At 42.2% G+C, this 20412-nt stretch overlaps 1 protein-coding gene across 3 annotated transcripts in view; it reads left to right on the forward strand.

Moving 5' to 3' along the window:
* The window catches only part of FRMPD4 (FERM and PDZ domain containing 4), a 376391-nt gene that overhangs the window by 47744 nt on the left and 308235 nt on the right, over positions 1-20412 (forward strand). The window contains exon 1 of one of the 3 annotated variants that reach the window (XM_070289749.1): positions 9199-9901. The exons of the other annotated variants lie outside the window; for them this stretch is intronic. The gene's annotated coding sequence lies outside the window, so the exon portion shown is untranslated. Of the gene's footprint in view, positions 1-9198; positions 9902-20412 lie in introns of those variants that run through there. 3 annotated transcript variants of the gene reach the window in all.

Genomic DNA, 20412 nt, shown 5'->3' on the forward strand with positions numbered 1-20412 from the left:
GACTTTTACAAACTAAACACAAAACTTATATTCATTTGGAGAATTCCATAAAAATTTCTGAAACCATGCAAGTGTTTGGAATCACACTGATCCTGTCTCCAAACCAGGCTTAACAAAAAGTATTTTAGAGCATGAGTGTATCTTTTAGTTAACTCAGGCCCTTTTTTTTTTTGGCTGAATTCATTCTAAGTCCAATTCAATACATCTTTACTTTGGCTAGATAATTGTCTCAGCACTGAAGACATAAAGGCATAAATCAGAATGGGGGTCATGTAGTACAGAATGGGAAACATACTAAAACTCATTGTTGTCCATTGTGGGAAATGTCATGGGTTTGTAGCAAATACCATGTTGGACTAATCACCATGCCTGGAGCATTCTGGGAAGGCTTCATGGAGGAGGTGCTATTTAATCTGGTCTTCAAGATCCATAGGAGTTCAGTAGTTAGAGAGAAATAATAAGAGTCTCATAGTCAGTGGAAACCATTGTTATAAAGAAGGTCTGAGTGAAGTCGCTCAGTCATGTCCGACTCTGCGACCCCATGGACTGTAGCCTACAAGGCTCCTCTGTCCATGGGGTTTTCCAGGCAATAGTACTGGAGTGGATTGCCAGGTCTGTGATGTATAAAATGTGTGGTGGATTAAATTTGATATAGTACAACAGTCCATGAGTGAAGGAGGGCGAGACCTTCTTCATATGCTGAAGAGTTGGGCTTAGCCACAGTTAGTAAAGAAAATAATCAATTCAGAATACTGATTTTCTTCTTCTAGTACATGTAAATATGCATGATATATGTTTTGTCTATGGCATAGATGTGTGTGTGTATGGATAATTTTTGCTGCCCCTGTAAGATGAACGGCTCTCTTCCTGACCAGCTTCAACTTTTGGCATGTTGAAAGCATTTTCTAATACTGAGCAAACGCTCTTTCAATCCTGTAATGTTCCTGTTTTGAAAAAAAGAAAATCTATGCTGTTCAAAAATGAACATAATTCACCAAGAGAATGTCCACAGGGAATTTGCTTCAAATTGGTTGCTTCATTCAAAGGTTTTGAAATGGGAAAGCAGACAAAGAAAAGTAACAAAACGCAAAAGCTGCGTAGGTTGGGAGTTTTTCTAGCCCTTTCTCCCAGGAGGCCCAGAAGCTGTGGCCCTCTGCCCTTGGTCTTGGCCATGTGGCGCACACACCCTGGCTCCGGGCAGCAGGATGAGGCACACAGGCAGCCGGGCTGTGACAGCTGCGTGTAGCCCCAGGGCAGTGCCTCTCCCCAGGACCCATCCCATGTGCTGTGAACATTTAGTCTTGCGAAAAGGCAAGGAATCTGGAAGACCCTCACAAAATGTTTCAAGTGTTCTAAAGACAAAGGAGGAGGTAAGAATAAAGAAAAATTACATGAGGCGTCATTGTAATTCTTCAGGTTGCCCTCCGCCAGACACCTGGTCATTTCTAAAATGGCTAGAACCCAAACTTTCTTCCTTAAACATATTTTTAAAATTTGTTTCTTGATTGCTTTATGCTCAGGGGCTTTTTCCTTCAGAATATTTGGAACCCAGGATGCTTCTGTATCTTTAGTAAAATCTAAAAATAGACCCAGCCTACTGTGTTGACTGGGGAGCTAGGTGATCTATTAATATTATTGCTGGGAAAATTACTCTCTCCTGACAGCATGTTTCCTACTCTTAGACACAAAACCCACGAATAGATTGTGTTTCCCTTTTTGCCTGGCCTGCTGGGAAGCACATAGTTAGGTTGCCATTGTTGTCTTTAGCATAGATTTTCTTGTAAAACTATTCCACCCTCTTCGCTACTTGAATTTTGTACTGTCTAAGCCTGTTTTAGTGATTTTTTTTGTTTTTAGTATCTGTGCTTCTTTGTATAAGTCATCCAAATAACATGTAGATTAAAAAAAAATACACACTAAGGAATTAGTTACTCATGTAAACATGGCCTGATCAATATCTCCTGCTCCCAGCATGTCACAGACAGATCGCTTGTTCATGATCACATCTGAGAAGTAATGGTGGGAAAGAAGCAGGTGGAATGACAAGAGAATGAAAGAGAAAGCATGGGATGTAAGGGAGGAACGTCCTTAAGGAAATATTGTTTTCAAAACTAATTTACTCATAAACTAAAGAGGTGAACCTGAAATTCCTATACTAAGAGTTTCTTTTTACTTCAATTTAATATGAGTGTGTCAAAGATCTCCTTGAAATCAACTAGTTAGGAAGTCAGGACAGTAACTGCAACCATTTAAGGAGTCTTATTATATGCCAAGCACTGGACATTGTGCCTTGTAGACTCATAGAGTAAGTCCCCTACACATAAACCTTCAAGCAGTGAACGTTCAAAAATGTGAATGTATTATAAACCGCATACAGTACAGTACTATATATATATAGCTGATAGTGTTAGTTGGGTATCTAGATTAATTGTGTGGGATTTAGGGACAAATTGGATTTAAGAACACGGTCTTGGAATGGAACTCTTTCTTACGTAGGGGACTTACTGTACTTAATTCTCCTTACATCCCGCAAGAAGCCTCCATTACCTAGAGGGCGTCTGAGGCTAAGAAAGGCTAAATCATTTGTGGCAAGGCCCTCTGAAAGTGGCTGAGTCGATTGTGCACACCTAGGTCCGCCCCCAACACAGTTACTCATCATGAGACAGGAGAGCGCAAGGCCACAAGATTAAATGCTCAGCTGGGTGGCTGCACAGGAGATCAATAAATATGCGCGTGATAACAATGAAGACTAAAAATGAGTGGAGTGGCCTGATGTAGTGAATATAAATATAGGATGCACAGCGAGATTGTATTTCAAGTAAACAACGCATAGCTTTAGGACAAGTATGACTCTAGCAATAGTTCCCATATACTGATGCTAACAAGTATTATTTCATGTAGTATTTGGAATACATTTATCCTAAAAATTACTGACCCTTGTGATATTTGAGATATTCCTTTACTAAAAATTATTTATTATTTATTAGAAACTCACTTTGAGCTGGGCATTTTGTGTTCTATCACAAGATCTAAAATAAGAACAAATGTATTGATGGAATGGTGGCACCAAAGAAATGCTGAAGGACTTCCAGAAATCACTTCTCCTCTGCGGACATACCTCTCTCATCCAGCTTCTTGGGTGCGGACCTAGGTCAGGCCTGAGCTCCATCAGAATTTCTTGACTTGATTCTAATTTCCATTCTCTATAGTCCGGTCAACTTCAGTCACATGTAGCCCTGGGTTTGACATGTGATAACTTCTGGAAACTGCCGGAAACCTGCCTGCCTTACTTGGGTGACTCCTGACCTCATTAAATGTGAACATAAAATGAGGAGCTTTCAGGTCCCAGCCTAGACCCATTCTGTCAGAATCCCTGGGGTATAGGACCAGACAGGATTTTGTTTACATGCTTCCCACATGATTCCAGTATGCCTCCTGGGATGTGAGAGTCACCACCCAAGTATACAGGTTCTCTGAAGCCTGGTGTCATCAGCCCCTCCTAGCCCCTGTGGGAATGGTCTTGCTCCTATTGGGTCCTGCCTATTGCCATCCCTGCCATCAGCATCTCCTTGCACTGCAAAGTAGCTGAGTTGGATTCTTGCTCAAACTGCAAATACCCTGTGTTTTGGGTTCTCCCGGTGGCTCAAGTGATAAAGAATCTGCCTGCAATCCAGTAGTCACAGGAGATGCGGGTTCGATCCCTGGGTCAGGAAGACCCCCTGGAGGAGGAAATGGTACCCCACTTCAGTATTCTTGCCTGGAAAATCCCATGGGCAGAGGAGTCTGGTGGGCTGCAGTCCATGGGGTCTCAGAGAGTCAGACACGAGTGAGCACACACTCACACAGCAGTCTGTCTAGGCCAGGCCATTGCCCTTTTTGCTCTAGCTTTAGTAACCTGGGCCCAGAAATGTTTAAGAAAAACCTAAAAGAAAGACTTTAGGAAGATGGTCTTTTTCTCTCTTTGTCATAATGCTAACAGAGCTGGCCTTCCCTTCACTAGGGGTTTGAGATACCTCATCACAGGAGAGCGAGCTCTGAGTGATGGAAACGTTCATATCTGATAAAATAAAGACTTCAGTTCTTCAGGGCCACAGGGCCCGATAGTATCTTTCTGTGACTGGTCCCTGGGAGAGGCCAGGAGCCAGTGGACCCCTGGCCTCGTTGTGCCATGATGTAGCCGAGATGTCCTTTAGAACTTTGTGGAACAGCCTTGCTGAGTTCTCTCTTCTTCCTGCCTTATCAGACAATTCTATAGTTAAAGGACCGTTTCATTATATTTTGGTCTTTGTTAGATACAAGGTGCAAAAACCTCATGTAGCTTAGCCCTAGATTTGTAAAGTCAGGTATGAAACCGCCATATGTGCGACCACGTTTTCTCAGGGCTGGTTCATGTACCCACTTTGCTCTGTATGTTCTGTTGAACTATTAGAATCCTAACTGATTACTTAGTGGAAAGGAAATTATTCATTTTGCAGAGAGACTATTACATTTCCCATGCTTTACCCTGGGTGTTTAAAAAAATGCAAACTCTCAGATGACATTTTGTTGCCTTTTTGCATTTTAATTATTATGGAGCCTTTAAGAGAGTTCAGTCATTAAGTAATAATCAGACGCTGATTGCTTAAACTCTACAAAGTGTTTACTTTTCAAAACCTCAGTCCCAGATAATAAATTGTGGGAGTTTATCAAAGCAAGTGCCATATACTTTTCTCCTCTATTTTGATTCAGACGTGTAACAATTTCTACCTGCTGATTTAAATTGGCCCAGAGAACGCCTTTTGTGTTAAGCCCACTCACAGCCAGAAGAACCAGCATCAATCTGACAATAGAATAATATTATCTCCCAACTAAACAAAGCCAAAAAGCCAATGGGACAAATTGTTCTGTCAATAATCCAAAGCCAAAACTGTGTGGTCTCCTGCTATTTTTAGAACTTGTGGGGAAAAGAATCCTCCTCATTCTAAAAATGATCCAATTAAATATGAAGTCAGCCACTGGGAAGCTCAGTGTTCCCTTTGAGCACCATTTTGGATACCAGCGTTCCTTTTATTAGAACAGAAATCGAAACCCACAAAGCTGATCGTCTTTCAAAGGAGGAACAGAGGGTCTGTGATCATCGGTAACCTGCATCACACAGGTCAGCCGACGGTTCTCGCAAGCTGCGTCACCACCTGCGTGGAGTTGCAGACGGAGTTTGACCTCATTAGACGAAGAATACAGAAAAAACCCCAACTCGGACTCAGCTCTCCTTGAATTTCTCCAAAGCCTTAAATTCTGTTCATCTTTCTTTATTGATGAGCTCAGTGTCCAGAGTGGGAGCTCTGGAGACTTTTGGAGTGAAATTACTCTGATTTAACAGTAAAGTAGATAAACACTTTGAACAGACTTAAAACTGAGCATTGATACATCTGTATGCAGGCAAGGAAGTGTTGTTAGCATTTGGAGTCCAGCTGCCTAAAGATGCAACATTATCTATACAATCTCAGGCTCTGAATTTTAAGCTTAGAATGAAGCTAGAGAGAATGTCCTCTAATCCCCAAATGAGAAAGCCTATATTCAAATGCAAACAGCTTTCCTGACGATCCCTGCCAGAATTACCCATGTTGAGCTTGGACTAACTCCCGCCCTGCCTGGCCCCTCACTCCCTGGTTCACCCCAGGGTAAGGCAAATGAGGCATCTCCTGGGGAGCAAACTACAAGAGACTGCCCCAAAATTCCACAATGGAACTAAACAGTATCTTAACACAATATCTTTTAAAAAATAACTGCAAAACATCCAAGATGAACAAAATATGAATATTTTAAATGAAGATGGGATCCAAGAGGAGCGAGACCAGGGTGAGGGTAGCCAGAGAGGGTATGCAAGTGCAGAATTGGAGCCTGTTTTTATATAAAATACTGATTTTTTGATAGCTGGTAACAGCTAATTTTTCTTGGGGGAGGGTGCACGCACAGCCGGCACTTTGGGTAGTCACACTCCTGGTGGCTCCAAAGGAGCACCCACCCCCACCTCCAGATGGAAAGAATGGCTTTACTCTCTGTTCCTGGAATCTCGCTTAGTACTGCTTTGCCTTCTAGTTAGTTGCCATGTCTCCTCCATTCTACTGTAACCCCCCCAAGACAAGGACTTTGGCTTCCTTGCATCTAAACCCCAGGACCTAACACAGTGTCTGGCACTTAATTGTAATATGCCTCCCCTCCTGGTGCTCCGTCTTCTTATCCTCTGGGTGTCCCAGTCCTGGACCTAGTGTCTTTCTAGGCTTAGTATGTCCATCCAGTGATATCTGTGGCCCTGGTAAGGGTCACCCTCCCCATGGATGAGCCAAATGAATGACAACTGTCTGCAAAACTGGATGGTGAGTTTATGGATGATCACTATCATTGGCCATGGGCATCCCTGGTTTATTAGTTATCTCTTGGCTTTGCAACAAATTACCACTATGTTAGTGAGTTAAACAGCCCCTGTTGTCCGTCTTACAATTTTTGTAAATCAGCTGTCCAACAAGCCCGTGCCTGGATCCTTTCTTAGGGTATTATGAGGCTAAAATCAGGGTGTTAGGGCTGCAGCTGTCAACTCCTAGAGGCTGGGCACTCCCAGCTCCCCGCTTGTTGGCAGAGTACGGTTCCTGGCAGTTGTAGAACCGAGGTCTCCATTTCCCTTCCATGTGCTCTCTTCATCTTCAAGCCAGCAGTGACACACTGAGTCCTTCTCAGGCTTCAGGGGCTGTGACTTACCTTACCACCTCCCTTTCCTGCCTTTAGGGGCTCATGTGAGAACAGTGGGTCCACTCGAATATTCCAGGATAATCTCATTTTTACATCAGCTGATGAATAGCTTTAGTTACATCTGCAAGGCCTCTTGTGTAATCTAACAAAACCCCAGGCTGATACCAGAAGGTAAAGGTCATGGGAGACAGCCAATCATTTGTAGTTCCTGCTGGCACTTCAGGAGCCAACCATCCTTGGTGCTTTCTTTCCTTCTGTCTCCCAAGGTGTGTGGGAAGAGCGGGGTCAGGTATTTAGAACCCCAGGGACATTCCTCAGGAGTCTGAAATCTCTCCTGTAGAATCCTGCCTTGTCAGTTTCTGGGACTGACAGAAGTATTCTTGGGGAAAAGAGGAAAAGCATCTGAGTACGAAGACCATGAGCCCCTGTGGTCAGGAGGTATGCATATATTATCCATTCCCCCAGCAAGCAGCATGGAGCATGGCCCATGGGAGGTATTCTGGACATGCTTGTTTGAAGAAATGAATGGATAAATGAATCCATCCATCCTGAGCATCTTCTAATAGGAATTTTTGAACTGATACTTACAGTCACCATTTTATACCAGCCATTTCCATATTCCCTCAAATGCTGGAAGGTATCTTCCGATTGTCCAGGCTATCTGTGAGTAGTAACAATCATAAATAGCTTGTCTGAGAGCTGGGTGGAACGTTTGCCTAAAAAGAATTTCTTTCGTAATCACCAATGCCAACATACGCGTCTGTTTCTCCTTCCCATCACCACTCGTGCTTCCCAGTCTTGCACTAATGGCTTCAAATGACTGTACTAGGATTAGAGATTGAATTGATGTACTGGGCTCTGTTGTTAAGTCTGAGAATCTGCTAGAGTTCATTTTAACTTGTTGATTGATCAACCATTTGTAAAATCCCTCAATTTCCCATTGATTTCTAGGATGAGATTTACGTAACTTGATATTTATTCCCATGCTATCAGTGTGTGCTTGCACACACACTCACTCTCTTACACTCAATTCCTTAGTCCATGTGGGACAAATTGGCTATAGTTTCAAGGAGGAGCTCATAGGAGTTACCTTACCTAGAAGTGCTCTGAGTGATTTTTACTAGATTTATTTTTTCTTTCTGTTTTTAAAAAATGTCGTTCTGTGCACTCAGAATTCAAAACATCAGTAGTAGTAAGGCATGCTCTCTCTCAGAACCTAAATCCAGGAGAAAAGGTGGAGGAGAGTTGTATCAAGCTCAGTCAGGGGATGAGAAAACTCTGGTCTCATAAAAGAAAGACATTTCCTTTGTCATACATTATTTATGGGATGATGAAGTATAATTTAGAAATTGTAATTTGTTTTTTACCTCATTCTCTTGTGAGTGTGGTTAGTGTGACTTCTTAGAGCTCTGCAAAATCCCTGGATATAGTTTTGAGCAGAATTCCTCAGACCTCCATGACAACATGCTGCTTTTCCCAAAGAAATACTTTTGACTAGGTTCCCAGGTACTTCCTTCCAACGGGGTGCTTGCTAGGCATACATACAGCCTCAGTCATTTGTCTACTCCATGAACGTAAGTCTCATCCACTCTCTCTGCTCCATCCAAGTGCATTTGACCCACAGTCAGAAGAGGCTGTGGAAGAAGCTTAAGGAAAGTCGCGCACTGCCAGGCCACACCAAGATTCTACCTGAAACTCAGCCATGCAACTCTAATTACCAGACCACGCTAGACAGTTGGGGCAATTTTAAGGAAGAAAAATAAGCACTGTAACAATATTTTCTTTGAAACTCAGTCAACTCAGAGCTCCACGTGAGGAGAAAATGTACAATGAAATGTACTCAGAGACCTGCTTTCCCTCACAGCTGGTCACAGGTCATTGTAATCAGATGGGACTTTAGCAGTAGCCTGCAAGGCACACTTACTGTGTCACATAACATCAGACGTTTTTTGAACAGTGGGTTGTTCTTAAGCTTGTATTTAATGTTATATACATCCAAGATGAATTAAAGCTATAGCGGCCCCATTTTCGTGAGTCCATTTCTAATGCAGACCCACAGAGCAGTTACTTCTCAGCCTACAGCTGACACACCACAATGCATCTGGCACTCTTCTTTCCCAGGCTTGAAAGTTGCTGATTGAAAGAGAAAAAAAAAAGCCTGGCAGAGTCAGCTTGCTCCTCATCACCGTCACCCGGCGTGTCACCCGGTGCAGATGGGAGCTTGCAAAAGGTGCTTCTCTTAGCAGGAGGCATCACAATGTTTCAGGTGTGTGTGTGTGTGTGTGTGTGTGTGTGTGTGGATGGGAAGTTGGCTTGAAGTCATGATGCTCACAGAAGTGCAGCGGGTGCTGGCAGGGGTTCAGGCAGGCAGTGAAATGTAAGCTAGCCTGTAATACAAGCTCCTGGGAATGCAGAGGATGCCTGGCCATTAGGCATTCTCCTCGTGTTTCACATAAACGCATCCTGTTCTCAGAGCGGATGAGCAGCGCGTTTTGCACTGGCTCATTCAAATTGAATGTTGGTAAAAGGAGAGTCCTGAGCAAACACAACAGTCTGGCATCTCTGAAGGCAGGAGCAAGGTTAAGCTGTCGACCGTGTTCTCTATTGTTTATTGGAGGTTTATTTGCTGGCCCCCTGCACACCCCAGGCAAGCTGCTAACAGGCTCGGTTAGGACGCCCGATGCCTGCACCACTCAGGGACCCAGCCAGCTTTGCCCAGGCTTTTCCGGGCCATAAAGTTCAAGGCTTCCTCCGTGGCTTCACCTGTTGTCCCTGAGCGTGGCATGGATCACGTTTTACTGGAAGAGAAAGCTCCTCTGGGGAGGCAGTTTGTCCCTTTCGCTTTTGTTCTTTCTCAAGGCGACAGCTTTAACATTGTCACAGCAAGGGTGAGGAGAGCGAGCCTGTAGAGAGCTTTTGGCAACATGCTTTTTCCATTAGTTTCCACGGGAGCGGAGCAACCCCAGCAGCGGCGCGCGCTTGCTCCCTGGTCATGTGCTGTGAGGAATAAAGCCTCGTAGGGCAGTGAACCTGAACTTGGCCCGTTCATCCATACTGCATTGAGTGATTGCATGCAGTGGAGTCAAATGCCACTTGGGGGTGAAGAGCACGCCTCATCTTGCATTCCTGCTGGATAGAGTAGGAAGGACCGGTGACAGAATCTGGGAATTTAAAGGTAAAGCGTGCAGTGTGTGCTGTGTGGAGGAGGCACGTGTGGGCCGAGGGGAGATTGCCTGGGGAAACGGGGTTATGTTTCACTTTCTTTGAAATGATAGGTTCCTTGGGTTTTCTTGGCCAGTGGGTCAGGAGAAGAAAGGGAGAGATTTCTCCTCGCTGCTGAGAGAAGTTACTTTTATACACGAGGATGAGTTTTCTCATCCCCAAGTACTCAGAGCTGTCCGGACTTCTGGCCCCAAAGCAGACTGTTCTCAGGCACTCCTCATGGAAAGAAAAGTTCTGATCCCAGAGACTGATGGCATGCACACACCCTTTACTGTCTCTATTTTCTTTCCAGTGAAATCTCATCTTGAACATTCATTTGGTGTTTTGAAGTACTGGTTCTGTTTATTTTCCCAAAATCTAACAAGAAAGAGCTTTCAGTGCTACAAAAAGCCTGAGAAATGAAACATTCCCCTTAGGTTCCTTTCTAAAAGCTTATGTTCTTACTGTCATCCCTTTGGAGAGAATCTTGATGAGAGGGTGAAGTTCTTAGTTAGAACATGTCATCTGCCTAATGAAATTTAAGGCCAGCTTTTGTAAATCATTGTTCCATGTATTGGCTTTCTGGTAAAAACTCTCTGAAGCAAGCAGTGTCTCTTGGCAGTGTGTATTCTCTGCAAGTTATTGATGAATTTTGCCACTGGAAACTTAAGTCTTGTCTCGTAAATCTCCTGTCCGGGTGTCGAGCTCTTTTAGAAGCAACATTAAAAATAGAAGGATAGATTTTTAATTAAATTAGGTATTGTGTTTGTCCTCGGGGAGCTGAGATGCAGTTAGTGGGCACGTGGACAATGTGAGTCTGTTGTTTCTAATAGACTGTTCATATAACTCGCAATTTTATATTAAATCTACTGCTCTTTAGATCTCTGGGGCTATTTTCTTTTATCACTCTATACAACTGAATATTTCTTTTAGTTAGCAGTCAAATAAATACATGTGACAATTTGTGATATATATAATATGCCTATTATGTAATCATTATATATATATCAGTATTATTAATTGGTATATACACATATGTATGTATATACATCTGTATATACATATACACACATGTGTCTATATCTTGCAGAAGATTTGTTCAAAAAGTTAGATTGGGAGCAATGCAGTTTGTCAGCAGCAGAGTTGCTAAGACTTAGAAGAGACTAAAGCATACTTAGCACAGAAATATGGGTTCTCATAAAGAAGAGCCATGCCCTAGCAGGCATCACCCAGTGGCACTGTGCTTCAGCGACAAGCTGGTGATTACTGGGGACTCATCATGGCATGACATGTAGCTCATTGTTCCCATGCCAAAAACTGTGCATCTGATCTGAGCATGAGAGAATAGGAACAAGGGCAAAGATTTAGAGGAAGGGATGCAAAACCTTTGGGGACAATTGGTATCGAAAATAGTAGGTTCTACTGAGAGTCCGTGCCGGCACAGGGAGCAACTCTTCTTTTTGCCTTGAAACGGAAAGCAATTTTGATTGTTGGCAGATTCTTCCAACAATAACAACAGATTATTTTTTACCTATAAAAGTATGTTTACTATTTTTTTGGTTTATCTGTTTAACTTCTTATTTAAGGTACCAATTAGGTTTTTCCAAGAAATACTTTTCTGGTGAGTTTCTTCAAAGTCCTAAATATTCCATATAATTCTGTAGAATATTTTCTAGTAAAATATCAAAATAAATAGCAGATATATTGCAAAAGGTAAGTTCTGAATTTTCAGAAAGACAGGATTGATTGATGATTACAGTAGTTATAAAACAGCAAACTGGAAAAATACCATGTACAGGGATTCAAACTAGTTTTCCTTTATTTTCCACTGAAATTTAAATTTTATTATCTTAATACCTTTAGTTAGCATGTGTGCAGCTCTGTAACAATAGACAGTAGGGGAAATAAGCAGGGCCTATATTCCAGAATGTTTCCACTAATTTGGATGAGCAGTTGAGTTTTCGTTGTGTGGAGTATTTTGCTAGAACTAAACCAAGCATCTGGTCTGTTGAAGAAAGGTGTCCAAAATCCCACGGGCACCGAATGGTGCTGCAATTATTTCTTTGAGGGTCCAACCTGCCCTGTGTCAGTAAAGCCGACAAGCAGAGTCCATGGCACTGGAAGCTAGGGATGTCTGTGCTTGATTTATTTCCTAGACTAAACTGTCAAAGCAACTGTGATATCTTGTGTTTACAGAGCAGCCTTTTGTGAAGAGCTTGGAGTGTTTGGGGAACATTATCTAATTATCAGAACACCACAGGGAAACAGAGAGCTCATGCTATCTCCAATTTACAGTTGAGATGACAGGGCGACAGAGAGGTAAAGCAATCTATCCAGGATGATTCCGAAAAACACTGATGCATAACTAGGAAAGGAGCTAAGATGAGCTCCATGGGTGAGTCTGGGGACTTTTGCCTCTAAAGTCCCCACTACCTTACCAGCTGGCTCTCTGTGTCCCGTGGGGTCCTCAGCCCAAGAGGTGCCTGTTCTAACTGAACTTCATGGACCCCATCCCAACAGCATGTGGTTATGGGATTCCGTGACCTGTCATCATCTGTGATGATCAACTGGAGTGAAAGCAACGAAGGACATGCCTATGGGCTGCAAAACTGGGGTCTCAGAATTAGCCAGTGTCACTAGAGGTCTTCACCACCCGTGTGGAAAGCCACAGGACACATGACTTCTCCTGTGTTTAGACTTGAAAACCTTTGACCCACTCCAGAAGCCAACTGAGAGAGAACTGGAATGCCTTCTCTCCCTTGATGTAGGAACCATGAAAGTGACAGCCAGGAAATACATTTCCTTTGAGGTTGTAGCTCTTAGGCTAAGCTTGCTCAACGTTGAATAAAAATTATTAAGGAGTTTAGAAGAATATTGTCGCACACTCATGAGACTCTGCCCTACTCAGTTGGTTGATGTTCAGTCACTCAGTCATGTCCAGCTCTTTGTGATCCCATGGACTGCAGCATGCCAGGCTTCCCTGTCCTTCCCTGTCTACCAGAGTTTGCTCAAGTTCATGTCCATTGAGTCGGTGATGCCATCCAACTGGATGCCATCCAGTAGAGATGGATCCTCTACTCAGTTACAAGCTTATTTTGGAAAAAATGGTATCCAAGTTACAAAATAAGAAAATTTTCAGATTGAAAATGTACTTTTGATACAGAAATCCAGAGGTAGCCTCTGGGCAGATGGTTCTTAGGAGGAATGTCTGCAAAATGGAGTAACTATACCAGGGGCCTAGATAAAATCATCCTTAAGAAGGTCTTTGCCCTTGGCCTGGCACCCAGTGGTGCTCTTACATGCTGAGTCTGAATTTGAATGAGTGAGGGAACCAAGCTGAAAGGGAGGCAGCCTACAAACAGAGCTCCTGGGGAGAAGACCAGTTCTGAAGGCTTTCAGAGAAGGACCAGAGACCAAAGAACTAAAGAAGGGCAAGAGGATCCAAACAGATGTGGTTAGGACAGAAGCAAGAAGGCTGGCAGGGAGCCTGGCACTTTGCACCCCCTTGGCAAAGCTGCGGTGATGCAAGAAAATTCCTGAGAGCAGAACATACAGATTCCTGACTGGTTCCCTTTAAAGGATGCAAGAAATTCTACAAGAGGCACTTGGGGGAATAGAGAAGGGCTTTCATTTCCTGTGAGCTTCCCTGGTGGCTCTGATGGTAAAGAATCTGCCTGCAATACAGGAGACCCAGGTTCGATCCCTGGGTCAGGAAGATCCCCTGGAGAAGAGAAGGGAATGGCAACCCACTCTGGTATTCTTGCCTGAGGAGTCCCATGGACAGAGGAGCCTGAAGAGCTACAGTTCCTGGTATTGCAAAGAGTCAAACACGACTGAGTGACTATCGTCTCCATTCTTTTCCTGTAATCACAGGTACTGAGTCAAATAGCTCACACCTATCCAGGGGTATAAGGAAGAGGGGCTGACTCACAAATAGAGGACAGAGATCTGAAGGACCAGCCCAGCTGGGACTGGTGAAGCTGGGAGGATTTGTGAGAGGGGGAGGTTCGGAGGGGACTGTTGAAGGCTTTGAGGACCCAGTGTAGACTATGCACTTGAAAAGCCAAGACCCAGGGAGGCTGGGTGCTTTTCTCACCAAACCCACCCAGTGGAGGCTAGCCTCACCCCCCTCCCAAATCATTGTTCACCTAACAAAAGCCACATTTTATGCTGGTGTTGCTTAAGTGCTCTTGGGATTGATCCCTGGGGGATGTGAGGCATGATTCGTCCTCATCTGATTTTAAAGTTATGGTGCTCCCTAGCGCTCCCCTAGCGCTCCCTGCCCCCTCCCCCTTCCCTGCATCAGAGGCACTGTCCACCACGTGATGCTTTAGGCTTCCACTGTGCATGAAACACAGAATCAGAGGCTTCATCTGGGTCACAAAGATCTTTCTTGCTCACTGCCTTCTCCTCAGAACCCTGCACAGTGCCATTCCCATCATAGGAAATATTAATTAGATGAGTGACCTGCTCCTAACTCATTTGTTTATAACCCCTTCTAGAATTTTCTCGCCTGACTTATATTGCTTGTATTCTGTGCTTCAGAACAAGATTTTAAACCTTTGAGAGTGACGAATTGTGTCATACTAATGCTAATACTTAAAAAACTCTCAGTGAATAGGATAGCACCTTGAACTTGTGGACATACTTAATATTAAGAAAATTGAACTTATACCAAAAAATGGGACAAGTTGCTAGGCTTAAAATTTTATTGTCAGACTCATCAAGCACATAGCACATAGACAGAAAATTCTCAAAAAATAAAAGAATATGTTGAAATCAGTGTTTCTCAAATTAAGATGATTTTGCCTCCTCTTCCCCAGGATATACTTGGAAGCCTCTGGAAGTATTTTTGTTGTCACATTGGTGTGGTTGGGGTGCTACTGGCATCTAGTGGATAAAAGCTAGGGATGTTGGTAAACATCTTACAGTGTTCAGGGCAGCCCCCAACAGAGTCAAAAAAAAAAAAGGTCCCAAATGTCAGTAGTGCTGAAGTTAAGAAACCCTGATGCGAAATAAAACCCTTATCACATTGTTATGGAACAGATTTTATTATTTGTCTGTATTTTCCATTAAGCTCTGTGCTTCTGGGTGGCGGTGGTTTGTCTTTCTCAGGCTTGTGTCCTCCAGGGTCAGCACAATGCATGGCATATATTGCCTTTTAATAAATGACCACCAGATTAATGAATGAAGAAATATTAGTGATGCCAAAAACGGTGCTCCAGTGTCCTCTTTGGAACAACATTATAATTAGAAACCACATTTCTAATCAAGGCCCGGACATGAAATAATCAATAGAGTCAATGTCAGATTGTAAAAGCAGAGACACAACAACCACACATTCTTATCTTTACTTAAGAAGGCCACTGGGCCCCACATCATGGAATATTAGCCCCAAAGGGAACCCTCTTAAATTCCTCTTCGACCCTCTTAAATTCCAGGTGAAGACATGGAATTAAAGGGAGGTAAATGATTGGTCTAAAGTCTCCTAAGTAAATGGCAGAACCAGAAGTAGAGCAATTTCCAACTGTGTATTTTCTTCTGGCTCAGCTGTCCCCATTTTATCAGTTGGACATAAAGTGGCACAGAAGATTGCTCACAATGATTCCTTGAGGCTCCACCCCAATGTAATATTGACTGTCACACAGAGAAATAGTATCTTTACAGTATTGTAGAATTTGACCCAACACTAATGTTCAGGGCACCACCATCATTAATATAAGGTATAAATAATGGGCTGAGAGGGCTAGAGAATATCTCAGTAACCATCTGCTACAGCCCTAGATCTGGAGAGAAACGAGCTGGCAGAGGGGTGGTGTTCAGAGATCAGGAGCTTTATTGAGTCTCACAGAGAGGGATGCTGGAACTGTCCACTCTGCTCACCTTCACTCGAGGAATATTGCCTAAATTGGAATATTAGTTTCAAAGGATGTTATAGGAAGACAGGGTTATTTGGCCGGATCAATTTAGAAAATGCAATGGTAAACAAAAATAAAGCAGATTTGCCAAAGGACATGGCAGAATTTTTCCTGTATAGTACAGCTCTCCAAGAGGGAGCTATAATCCACGGCTCCCTGAAAATTTATTTATTAGGAGATCACTTCTATTATCCACCAGTATTCCTCTGAATCTAGTTTGGAAAATGTTCTACTGCTTCTTCCAGGCTATTTAGCTGATAGGTGGCTAGACTGCATAGGTTTCAGGGGTTATATTAGGTAGACTTTTTGATGGCCTATGTTCTCCCGCCCAGGGTTTGAATGGGTATATCCTGTTTCTCATGATAAGTTTTCTGATCACAAGCCATGGTTTCAGAGTCCTTCCTGTGACCAGTCTTGCAAAAATAGGTACTGAAGCATCCAAGAGCAGAAAGATGGGGCACAAAGTCCAAGGATATTGCCTTGGCAAGTCAGCTAACAGCTTATTGGTTGTCAATGAAATCAAATATAATGGTATTCTGTGCAAAATTTCAATGTAATCAGAGGAGACAATAAGGCTAGTTAGGTTAAAGAACATACTGAGACATTCTATGTCTTCCATTAGACTATATGATGCAGCCTTACAACTTGGAGTAGAGAGGCCAGTTCACTTTCTGACCTGCTGCCTGATTTTAAGAATACAGACCTTATTTTGTAATACCAAGGACCTCAGTCAGTCCTTCAATTACTTGTCTAATTGTCCTGAGGTCAGTATTTAAATTGACTTGAATTTTGAATAAAATTATGCCCTAGTGGAAAAAAAATACCAACACCATTTTGCCCTTTACATGCTGAGTCTTACAAAGAAGTAGAATGAATTTTAAAAATGCATATTTCAAAAATATGTTTCCCACAGTGCCTTTGGTAAATTTTAAGGAGAATATATTAACCTGTATTAACAACAGTGAAAAAGAAGGAGAACCAAAGAACTTCTAAGAGTCATTTTGATTGGCATTGAGCCAAACAGTAGATTAAAAATACAAACATTTACCTACAAGAAAAGTAGTCCAAAGAGAAGGATGGACTGTTGTTTGGAAGAGCAGTACAAGGAGGTTAAAATGATACCTGGTTTTTCTCCCCAGTTTTCCCTTAATGTGTAAACCAAGGCCTTTCAGACCAGTTCATTGACTGTCCTCTCAGAAACTGAGAAAGTGAACAGGTAAACACACATATGTAGGACCCTTTGCTTTCAGATGAGCTTTGAGGACACTCCCCTCTTGCTGCTCGTTGTTAAACGTCTTGCCTTGCAGGTTCACTGGCATCATATGTTCCTTAGAAAACCATGTGAAGAACACTGGTATTCACCTCATGATTGGAAACAAATTCCTCCACACTGAAGCCAGGTTTTCAGCCTTAGATCTTATAACATCTGGAAGAGGATCCACACAGCTGAAATCGCCATCAAATTGAATAACCCTGTCAAATGAAGTACAAAGCAACAGCCCATTCCTGTGTGAAGTATGAGAGGGAGAAAAGCTTGGGAGAGTTGGCACCCAAATATAGACTACATGGTTCACTCTGACTGAAAGAAGGGAAAGTGATGAGCAGCCAAGAATGACCCTGTGTGGATGGATTGAGCTGGGGGTGGGTGGCTTTTTCTAATTCTTAAGGCTCTGCCTTATGTTTGATAGACAGGCTTCTCAAATTATTCTGGGGTCTACCTAACCCTCTTGGGGCTGGCTGAGGCTTGATCAGTAGGTACCCCCTTCACCTGTTCAGTTTGCTTTGAGGAAATAAAATGAACCTGAGGGAATTACCTGCTTCTCTGTTTGTTTTACCTGGTGGTGGTGTTCAGTTGCAAAGTCGTTTCTGACCCCATGGACTGCAGCACACCAGGCTTCCCTGTCCTTCACTATAAAACTCATGTCCATTGAGTTGGTGATGGCCGTGTTTTACCTGTAACCAACTCATCATCTTCGCATGAAAATGCCTCTGCCATTTTTGTATGTATACCTAATATGTCAAGAGTCTACAAAGGGGCCTGCAGTGGAGAATCAAAGAAAGAGATTCAGCTCAAAGGCCAAAGGCACTTCATCAAGAGTAGTAAATGGACGTGGTGAGAAATGGTCGTCAGAAAAGGAAGTTTTAATGAAGAGCTATAGCTGTTCTTATGGGGGATGCTTTCCCTAAAGGTCATCATGGACAATTTGGGTTTTGTGCTAATTACCCATTTCAGGAGAGAAACATTTCCTTAACATTCAGCACTTACACTAGGAATGAATCAAAACATACACTTATTGGCAAGCAAAACGTAAAGGAAAGCTTTTTAATTTTATTGAAGGCTATTTCTCCTTACTGTATTTAGTTTTAACTGTAAGTTCATGGAATGTGCTATTCTTTTAATTACAGGTTAAGACTCACAAAACAATAGGGAAAACATCTTTGCTTTGTCTCAATGTGAGAGGAATGTCTAATGATATCAGCAAGCATTTTAGTAACAAAATTTGCAAATGAAATCTTGATAAATATTTTTTTGCTGTTTCAAATACCATGAACATCCCTGAGGGCTCAGGTACATTAAACATAGGTTAATACCATTTCAGGCAAACATGGTGATTAAAGCCTGTTCATTTTTATTTTATGGCATTAAATCTAAGCCTCTAGGAAATTCTAAGACAGATTAAATAATGTGAAAACAGTCAACTAAAAGATGCACAAAGGAGCATGAAGCTTATTGATTAGAAAGTGAAATGAGCCTCACTCAGAGGCAGGAAGCTTGTGGAAGGAAAGTTATGCCTATGAAGATAGCTTTTTAATAAGGTGTCATGATTGAAGAGACAAGTTTAAATCAGGTAAATAAGAAAAACATAATTAAAATGAATTAATCATGGAGTAACATCTTGTTGAAAATCCCTCTTGTTTGAGATTTAACACAAATTATATTAATAATGTGCCTCTAATTGATGTACTTGTCTCGTTTCAGAAACTTCTGTTTTTTTCTTATAATTCATGACTCTGTGGGCTAGGTGAACAGTACTATGTGATATAAAACAGTCTCTAAGCTCATTAAGTACTTTCCCTCCTTTTTGTCCTCTTCCCTTCCTCATGCATCCAGTAGATTTGTTGAATATGTCTGCCAGCCAGTGTTTGTGTCCATCAGAGGTGTAACCACCTATTGGTCACCTCAGTTACCTTGTGACTATTCTCTCCTTCCTAGATTTACGTTACCTCTAGAGCATTGGTCCCCAGCCTTTTTGGCACCAGGGACCAGTTTCATGGCAGACAGTTTTTCTACAGACCTGGGTGGGAGGGATGGTTTCAGGATTAAAGTGAATTACATTCATTGTGCACTTCATTTCTAATCTTATGCTGCTGGTGATCTTACAGGGGTATTGGTCTGCAGTCTGGAGGTTGGGGACTCCTGCTCTAGAGTCTAGAAATCTCTGCTCACCACCCCCGCCCAGAAGTAGTATTTTCAACAATGAAATTGATTGCCAGCAAGGAGAGTTCATCATTTGGTGTCCTGTAGCTACTGAGCATGACTCTGCCAAGACTGAACCCCAGATCCATCTCACTCCATCAGAGAAGTTAATGGAATTGTTACTACAGAAGTCAAATTGAAAATGTAGTCTGATAGTTTACTAGCTTTGATGGGTGTAGTTTCCAGTCTTTCTGGAGTTTTCCAGTGCAGTTAACTTAAGTACCAGGCTACAATATTAAACTTCAGCTTTGTGGTAGAGTAATAAAGTTATGTGGGGAAACAACGGGAGGTTACCCAAACCCAGGCCCATTGCTGTTTTATTTTTTCATTCTGAGGACAGAGCTTATCAATGGCATGAAAGGGAGAGTGTGAACTTTAAAAAGAAAAAAGAGAAAAGAAATGACAATTCCATGAAATATGAATTAAGTAATTTATAAATATTCAAGAGATGAAGTTTTTCTCTTTATTTGGTCATGATCCCTTTTTACCTTTGTGTAGGTTTCTCTGAAGCTCCAGTTTATACCAAATTTTGTTTGTGAGATGATCGTTTCTGTTGTTAATTCTTTAACTTCCAACAAGAATGTAGATTTTTGTTCAGGGTTTAATCTGCATCATTTATGCTCTATAGAATGTCTGACATACCTAGATATTGCAACAAATATGTCAACTTTAAGAGCCTTTTGTACATCACCCTAGAATTGCAAAATGGTGGATGGGAATGAATCCTTAGGAGTCACACTTGGAACCTCCTCATTTGGGAACCTGGAAATTGGTACCCCTGAAATTGCAATACTTTGCTCACAGCTATATTGCTTGGGAGTGATGAAGCCAATGCTGAGGTCTATTGCCTGTGGTGTTTATCATCTTTTTTTGCATCTGCAGTTTGAATCACTCCAAGTTACATTAAGTTTTGAGGGGCTGAGAACAAAATCTGTATCTTTCAAAAATTCTCTCTTCTTTGCTGCCGTCTTACTCATTTAAAATTTCAATGTCATGGCTCAAGACAAGCTTTAAAATGTAATCAAGAGAGTGTTGGTGGAAATCATCTATTAAATTCGTTCCTTATTATGTCTCAAAGACTTTATTGTG

The sequence above is a fragment of the Ovis canadensis genome, chromosome X (assembly GCF_042477335.2).
Source record: "Ovis canadensis isolate MfBH-ARS-UI-01 breed Bighorn chromosome X, ARS-UI_OviCan_v2, whole genome shotgun sequence".
Classification (NCBI taxonomy): Eukaryota; Metazoa; Chordata; class Mammalia; order Artiodactyla; family Bovidae; genus Ovis; species Ovis canadensis.